Source organism: Schistocerca piceifrons, chromosome 2 (genome assembly GCF_021461385.2).
Source record: "Schistocerca piceifrons isolate TAMUIC-IGC-003096 chromosome 2, iqSchPice1.1, whole genome shotgun sequence".
NCBI classification, from domain to species: domain Eukaryota; kingdom Metazoa; phylum Arthropoda; class Insecta; order Orthoptera; family Acrididae; genus Schistocerca; species Schistocerca piceifrons.
Window position 1 is genome coordinate 1,063,104,654 of NC_060139.1, and position 9,180 is coordinate 1,063,113,833.

A 9,180-nucleotide genomic window follows, 5' to 3' on the forward strand; every position below is an offset into this window, starting at 1 on the left:
ATGCTTTGGCTACATTTCATATGCAGTAATTTATTACCTAAAATTAACTATAAGCAAAGTCTACGCAATGAGTTTTTATCTCTGGGCACTCAATGAAATTTCGTATAGTAGTTCACTTAAGTGATACAGCAAGTAACCATGATGAATAACGAAAACAAATTCAGTCCTTTATCGAAAAAAGGCTGTAAGTTGCAGAAAAATCAATTTTTTTCAGCTAATAGTTTCCTTGAAATTGAATGATAAGTATTTCATAGCTTCCGCAGCGCCTGCGCCAGCACTTCGGCGAAAGTATGTATGGCCAGATGACCTGTACCTGACGTCACGCCCAACGTGTTCTGTGATTGGCGGCACGGACCTGCAGAGCGGCACGAGGCAACGGTTCGACATGGGCAAACCGCGATGCAGAGCCGGCCTTGTCGCGCCTCTGACGGCGTTTCCATGGCAACTAAGGCTCTGCCGCGCAGTTTTGATGCGCGGAAACCCTAATGGGAAGCGGCCGTATCAGTTGTTGCAGTTCCAGCTCTGCAACCCTCGCAGCTTGCGCGGCAGCGTGGCTCTGGAAGGTTACGTCGGTGGCGGATGGTGCCCGCACCTCGAAGCCTGGGCACCCCCCCCCCCCCCTTTACCCCCCACCACTATCCCGGCTCACCCGCAGCACACCACTCGAGGCAGCGTCGCTTAACCCGACGCCATGCTGCGCGCGTTATTGCCGCCGGATAAGCTCTTCTCATCCACGAGCGGCCACTGCTACGGTTAATTTGCAGTTCTCTCTCATTTCAGACACACACGTCGCCTGCTAATGCGACGGAACTGATGCAACTTCTCTCTTACAAATACCTGCTGAGGCCACTACCGTTATTCGTGCAGTAGTCAACGTTTCTGCATATCGACACTGTTCACTGTACGAAGACTGAGCATTCTGACTGGCAGCGTTGTTTTCACCTACTGGCTAGTACACTTGGCTGCGCCTGTTACCTTATCGCGATATTTTGCCACGAACGCTGCACATGCACGGCGGGGACTGTCAGCAGTCTGATGACACATATTCACTTTTTAATTAATTTTCTTTTGGTTGAATCTCACGAGGATTTATCAACTTACTTCAATAAAAGACATGCAGGTATGTGGAGAATGATTCACAGAAAGTAAAATCGTTTTTTAATCACTGGAAGAACCAGTTGCTTACATCCACATCTCTACGCATGATTTGAAAACCACGGTGAAGTGAAGGGCAGAGGGACTCCCCAATACACGAGTTATTAGAACTTCTTTGCGTGCCACTGACATGCGGTGCATGGGCAGAATAATGCTCGGAGATTTTTGTCCAATCTTGTCATAGTGTTCCAAACAGGAACGATGTGTATGGGAGTTGTGTTATATTCGCAGATTCATCACATAATGGTGGTTCTAGAAACATTCTAAGTAGGCTTTCATGGGATAGACTGCTTCTATCTTCAAGTCACTAGCATCTTCGGCATTGCACCTTCTTGACAACACATCTGCGTCCGTTTATGCTGCCCTCCTCGGCATACATTCAATGCCCTCTGTTAGTCTTATTTGGTACTGGTCCAATTCACCTGATCAGTATGATACGATGTGTCTCACAGATCATTTCTAAGCTGTCACCTCAGCCATTGAATCTGAAGTGTAGGTGCACGAGCAAGACTATCTCCCCTAAACTGACTCATTCCACATCATTTACACAGAAGATTCGTTCAAATGATATATTGACCATGTTACTAACTAATTCATATCTGGTGATTTATTCGGTACCTTATTTGCTGATATTGGTGCAGTAACAGACCTTAGATGTCCGTTGCATTTCGGAGACGTAGAACGGTTATTCTTCTTCTGAGAAATTTACTTTCAAAGACGAATTTGACCCAAATTACAATAAACATCTGCCCGCTTAGTTTGCGGGAATCATACCAGTACATAAACTTCGTCCTTACTGATCACTGAAGTGAGACACCAGCATACCTTATATTCCTATAAATAAACTTCGTTATATTTTCTTAATTGTTTCAAATTCTAATTTTACTTTTACAATAGCAAATCACTTTCCTTTCTGTATAAATTTACATCAAAATCTCAGGGACTGAAAATTACAACGTGACTGCCGTTAATAATCCAAAATCCCTTTTTTCGAGTATCTGTAATACATCCGGCTCCATTGACATCGCAGATAGAACTAGTTTATTGTCTTTGTTCATTCTGCGACTCGCAGCATGCACGGGATACTGACGCGTCCGATGCCAATTATTAGCGTTGGAACTCACAATGGAATCTAACACTATTTTTACGCAATTGTATCACAAAAGAACACTTTCGGTTAGTGACCTGTCTTCGCCTTTCCTATGGGACGCAAGCTCCCTTTCACACGCTGTCTCATGTCATACCAGAAGATGTACTTTCATACCGTTATTCATAGGTAATTCCGACAATTCAAAAGACGACTGTGTAGAAACTATAAGCCTTAGAGAAAAGATAACGTGGGCAGAGCATCTCTCAAATTTTTCAAAGGCGCTGAATATAATCACCATCTGCGATTTGCCAACGTCGGTAAGTACGTGCAACTCACTGAAGTGTCTGCTGCTGCTGCTGCTCGGTAAAATGCGACAACAACAGCCCGCTTTGGAAATCTATAGGTTGGATTGCCTATCTGCAGCCACTGACTAATTCGATGACACAGTGTGGAACGGATGATCTGTCTATAAGGTGCGGCGCTTAAATCCGGACAAATTCCAGTTTGAATTTCCTGCCATATCGTTGTTCCACCGGATTAGTCTTTGGCGTCCTTGAAAGCCATAAACATGTAGTAACCAGTGAGAACGTTAAAATGGCCGATATGTTAAGGACAAGTACGGAGTACAACCGAAAAGCCGCGATTATCGAAAGTTTTCAAGCTCGGCGTACGTACGTCCGCTGAAATAGTTTGATTCCTCGGGTACCTGAGAACAACTGTTTACGATAATGTAGTCTAGTATAACGCTTCGAAGAAGTCTAGGGCAGATTCCGTTAACCCAGCGAGGAAATCTCACTCGAGTAAACGCGTGTCACGAACTGCGGCACTCATCGAAAAGGCACAGGCGCGATTTACTATTAAAATTTGGGGGCAGCACATTAAAGGAGAAGTCAGACAATATATTACTACCCCCCCCCCCCTCCTACACACATCGTGCGTATTGACCATGAGGAAAAAATTCGAGAAATTACAGCCAATACAGAGGCTTACCGACAATCATTCTTCCCACGCACTATTCGCGAGTGGAACAGGGTTGGAGGGATCAGATAGTGGCACCGAAAATACCCTCCACCACACACTATTAGGTGCCTTGCGAAGTACGATGTAGACGTAGATGTAGATTTCGGAGGACACGGAGCAATCGCTAAGAAACTGGTATCATTGAATGTGAGCGAGCGAACAAAATGCGTCGGATGGCAGAGGAGGACCTCACACGAGCCATTCAGTCCAAAACTGGTTCTCGCATCACGTCAAAGGACTTCTAGCCCCCGAATAGTCCAAATTTTAACCTCCAAGACTTCTATGTTTGGAGCGTAGTCGAAAGAGTTACCAACAAGACGAGGCATCGTAATGTCGCGTCTCTACGCACCGTTATCGAAGCAGCATTCCCGAATATGGAAAGCGCTGTCTCAAAGAGAGCGTGCGACGGCTCCTAAACAAAACTGGAGGTGGGCGTTTACGCTGGAGGGAGTTTCATAGAGTAATGTTGCTCTCGAAAGATACCTCTGCTTATATGTACAAGGATTTTTATTTAGTTCGGCTGCCTAGTGCGAGTCTTACTTCAGTCGACGCCACATTGGGGGACTCGTGCGCCGATGATAAGCATGAGGACGACGAGCACAACACAACACCCAATCCCCGAGTGGAGAACATCTCCAACCCGGCCGGGAATTGAACCCGAGCCCGCTTGCGTGGGAGGCGATTACGTTACCATCCAGCTAAGCAGGCGGACATTTTCATTTGTATTTCATTTTAATAAATTTGCTTTTAAAGAAAAGTTTCATTTATCCGAATTTAAGCGACACACCCTGTACACGTCCGGATCGGCTGCCTCCTGGTCGTACGCTCTGGAACTACGCCACAGTTTATACAATCAGTCTAAACTTATGGACCTGTTCTGTCAACTGATACGGGTCATTTTTATCTACGTCTCGCAATTATCTTCTCTTGCAGACTCTGCAAGAGAGGCGCTCTGCATCGCGGTGTAGCTTGCTCGCCAGGTTTCGAGACGGTGCGTTTCTGGATGTGGTATCGAATATATTGCTTCCCCCTACTTATACCTCCCGAGGAGATCACGAATGTAAAATTAGAGAGATCAGAGTGCGCACGGAGGCTTTCAGACAGTCGTTCTTCCCGCGAACATACGCAACTGGAACAGGAAAGGGAGGTAATGACAGTGGCACGTAAAGTGCCCTCCGCCACACACCGTTGGGTGGCTTGCGGAGTATAAATGTAGATGTAGATGTAGATGTAGAGACTTATGAGTAACACTGTATTTGTTGTCAATGCGCAAGCAGAAAGTTGTGTTTTCCACTTCCTTTCTTTATTTTATTCTCAGACTCAAAAATCATATTTCTGCGAACAAAACTGCAAAACAAAACTACCGCGAATGAAGAACTGGCACCTACAGATATGTACAGATACTCGAGCAGCAGCGGCGGAAATCCGCGGTCCTGTTTGGAAGGGGGCAGCTGATGTTCGGAAGCGGCTGACAGGCAGTGGAACGCCCCAGTGCGGCTTCCGTAGCGCTTAGCACGAAGCTGGGCCGCCTCTAGCCGGCCACGCCCTCCCAGCACACCTCTGCAGGCCACGCCCAGTGCTGAATGCTGTGCGCTCTGAGGGAACTGTCAAATGTTCAAATGGCTACGAGCACTATGAGACTTTCCATCTGAGATCATCAGTCCGCTAGAACTTAGAACTACTCAAACCTAACTAACCTAACGACACCACACACTTCCATGCCCGAGGCAGGTTTCGAACCTGCGACCGTAGTAGTCGCGCGGTTCTGAGCTGAAGCGCCTAGAACCGCTCGGCCACAGCGGCCGGCTGGAAACTCTCCTGTTTTGTCCTGTCCTGTCCTGACTGGGAGCGATCGCAGACAACAACTATACTTTACTACCCTACTCACAACTGCAAATTGTACTGCAGGTGCTTCACGTCCACGAGAATCCACAGGCGGTTCTGTAACCTGAACAGAACACTCGTACCTTTAGGGTGCGCAGTTTTTTTCCACCATTAGCGTATTTGCAGGGAAGTAACATCCACATGTACTTTCGGATTTCAACGCGGACAATAGTTACGGAGAGCGTGGTAGAAATTTCTTTTCATTGTAACATATTCGTCGTGTTTGACAATGAATAATAAACGCGACGATAGTTTGAAAAGTTCGCAGAACCACCGCCCGATGTTAGCTCTAGCACAAACGGGTCACCACGAGGTAATACGTCACCCTTTATGAGTAAACAAGTGACGCATCAGTCCTATGAGTAGAGGTCGGTGGTGCGATCGATGGTTCAAATGGCTCTGAGCACTATAGGACTTAACATCTGAGGTCATTAGTCCCCTAGAACTTAGAACTACTTAAACCTAACTAACCTAAGGACATCACACACATCCATGCCCGAAGCAGGATTCGAACCTGCGACCGTAGCGGTCGTGCGGTTCCGGACTGAATGGCCTAGAACCTCTCGGCCACAACGGCCCGCTGGTGCGGTCGCTTTTCTGTTCTATACACTTATGTGGATATGGTGTCTGTTCTTTCGGACATCCCTAAACGTATATAGTTACGGCAATACCGGCCATGACCTTCCTCTTCTGTACGGGTGCACACATATTACCCGAACTCTTACGGGACTTGGTAAGACTGTCTTCCACGAGTAATGAGTGTGTTGGGTAGGGACACTACGAATGTGGGTCCCGCAGGAGGCGAGAGCTAGATAGTCCCTGCAGTTACACAATCCTCTGTGCCCTCGATGGCTCAGATGGATAGAGCGTCTGTCATGTAAGCAGGAGATTCCGGGTTCGAGACCCGGTCGGGGCACACATTTTCACTTGTCCCCGTTGAGATATATCAACGCTCTTCACCAGCTGAGGGCATTAATATATAATTCTAATTTGTTTTCTGTTCTGGTTACCGAGCAATGATTTGAGAAGACAGAGAAAAAAATCCAGATTAGAGCAGTGATTAACTAATAGGAAGGTGTGAAAGGAAAGGGAATATATGCCAATTTTCAGAACACACTGCTAGGCTCTGATCCTTCCTATTCAAAACTTTCGAAGTGAACGAACTAGTTTAAAGTTGCTGGGGACAGCTTAGGTGGTGATCCGAGTAGTAGTCGAACAAGATTTGCCACTATCCCAGAAATTATTAATATCCATTATCTGTGTATTCTGTTTCCTTATACTATCGTTCATTTTTTGCAACATCTCCATGATCGCGTCCTGTCCTGTAACACTGTCTTCCGCTGAACTGTGCGATCTCTTTCTATTGTGTGTCTAGGTGACTTCAGAACTGAAATTAGTTTTGCCGATGACGGAAAATTACGAAACTGAAGAGAATCTTCAAACTGTATAGTAACTTGATCATACATGGCATGCTTTAGGAAATCCGGGAAACTGTATAGTAACTTGATCATACTTGGCATGCTTTAGGAAATCCGGGATAAAGGTAGCTGTAATAGAAAACGATTGTGGACAAGAGCGGGAAAAGGCGGAAGACGACCGATCTGCTCCAGACAATAAGCCAATACGCGCACGGTCACAATGAAGCCGATCTCATCGCCTGGTGGTACAGACTTACGGCGACAGTCGGTGAAAAATATAGTGTAAGAAACTGACAAGATTAATCCAAGAAGGAACGAGTTTTTGGCATCCTGAGGTTGAAAATTATCATAACCGAGATATAGCTCTGAATTTGTGGACTGAAATCGTAGCTCTACTGGAAAGAAACGCCAGGCAAAATCTTTATGGAAAATTTCAGGGGTAAATTATACTTTGAAAAAATAAGTTTTCATGTGTGAAGAGTGGCATTCCGTAAACTTAAAGCTACTTTAGTGCGTCTTTTTTCGGTTACAGTAGAGGGGCATTAGCTGACTACACATTATTATTACTGCTTACTGGCGTTTTTATGCCATTGGACAGGTGTTTCTGTCACGTGAAGTGGTTTGCAATTGTTGTGTATATGTCTGCACTTTTCATTTGTCTTCATGTTCAGAGGATCTTATCTTAAAATTTATCTTCAGCTTTTATACGTACCTTGTATGACAGTAGCTGAAGGTTAATTGACATACGTTTATTCTGCTGAATTTATTCGAATTTGTGAAGAGTGTTTGGGACTCATGTTTGTAATACAACTTTTCTCTCTTCGTATCATATATTCTTAAAACTAGTCTGCTTATTCCCATAAGAGTGTATCGAGTGAGGTGGCACAGGGGTTAGCACACTGGACTCGCATTCGTGATGACGACGGTTCAAACCCGCGTCCGTGCATCCTGATTTATATTTTCCGTGATTTCCCTGAAATCGCCTCATGGTTTCATCGAAAGGGCGCGGCCGACATCCTTCTCCACCCTTCCCTAATGCGATGGGACCAACGACCTCGCTGTTTGGTGCCCTCCTCCAAATCAAGCAACCAACCCATGAGAGTGTACAGTACTCGCCAGTTTCTTTTGCAGACAGAATTACCTCCTTCACATACATTCAGCGTGTTTATAATAAAAAAATTGCACAGTGTAGTACCCGTCGTGAAGCACAGAGGCGTCGTACCATTCTTCCCACCGTCGAAGGTTAAAACAGAGTCAAATCTTCTTGATAGAGGAGATTGTTAATGCAACCTAACCTAACCTCACTGACCTCAAGAAAACCTGACGTGGGAGATCGGACACAATGTGACCAACCTGAGGGACGATATTATCGGGCGACATCTTGCGACGGCGTCTGGCGACCGTTGTCGTTGACTGTGTGAAAGCGGTCCTAGAAGGGCAGTGTCGTCCGCGTACACTGCACTGTTAGCTTCCCACAACCAGACTGGTGGCTTACTAACCCTTCTGCGAGATTCGATTTGTCAGCCACTGGCTGGGGAATGGATTGTCCGTCCCCCTGGATCAACACTACGGTCGAATCTGCGGGACGTTTTGTCGGCGCGGCCCAGCGGTCGGCAGCCGGTGTGCCGACCCCGCCGTCGTGTGAGCCTCCTGCGTCCTCGAGCTCGCCTCGCCTCGCCTCCTCTCCTCTCCTCTGCTCTCGCGGCGCTGGCGACAAGAGCCCTCTGGAGGAGGACCACACCCACACCCACGCCTCACACCTCACACCTCACGCCTCGGCCGCGCCTCGCCTGCTCTATATTTAGACAGGCGGCGCGCGCCCGCGGCAGCGCCGTCTCGGGCGCGCTTCTCGATCCAGCTTCACTGCAGGCCGCGGCCTTCTACAGTGCCTCCAGCTCAGCTCAGCCTCACCTCCACTACGTGAGACCCAGCCGGGATGCTGGTTGTGGCAGGCATCTGCAGCAGCCCACTACGCATCTGTGGCGTGGAGATACGGCAGACGTGATTAGACAAGTAACAGCTAGCACAGAGTTGCGAAAGCTGTCACCTCACACCACGAATAGGGAGAAAAGAAGCCTCAATACAGGGTGTCTTTGGAGGGGTAATACAGACAGGTCTACTAGAAATGGTTAATTCGGTTTCGAACACCTGTATTACATATAGAAATAGAACTGATGCTGGAATAGAACTGCAAAAGCACCTGATTCGCATTTTACACTCTGCTAAAATTCTATGAGTATCCCTCTGGTGACGTAACACACTTCCAAATGGTAAAGTTTGTTCCTCAACTGAAGTAGCGTTTTCCTGTCTATGGTCATAACAGCAGCGTTGATGGGTTCTCTGAGCTCTTCCAGAGTCCTTGGAAGAGGGGATGACAAGAAGGCTTTATGTAGAAACACCTTCGGCGATGGCGGGGGGAGGGAGAGGGGGGCATGGGAACAGAGCCATATCCACATCATTCTCGTCAAAAATGGTTCAAATGGCTCGGAGCACTATGGGACAACCTCTGAGGTCTTCAGTCCCCTAGACCCCTTAAACCTAACTAACCTAAGAACATCACACACATCCATGCCCGAGACAGAATTCGAACCTGCGACCGCAGCAGCAGCGCGG

The 9,180-nt window shown here is 47.0% G+C and overlaps 1 non-coding gene across 1 annotated transcript; it reads left to right on the forward strand.

Moving 5' to 3' along the window:
* Window positions 1–5,990: 5,990 nt before the first annotated feature.
* Window positions 5,991–6,065, forward strand: Trnat-ugu. The gene has a single exon. It is a non-coding gene; the product is annotated as a tRNA-Thr (tRNA).
* Window positions 6,066–9,180: the final 3,115 nt, after the last annotated feature.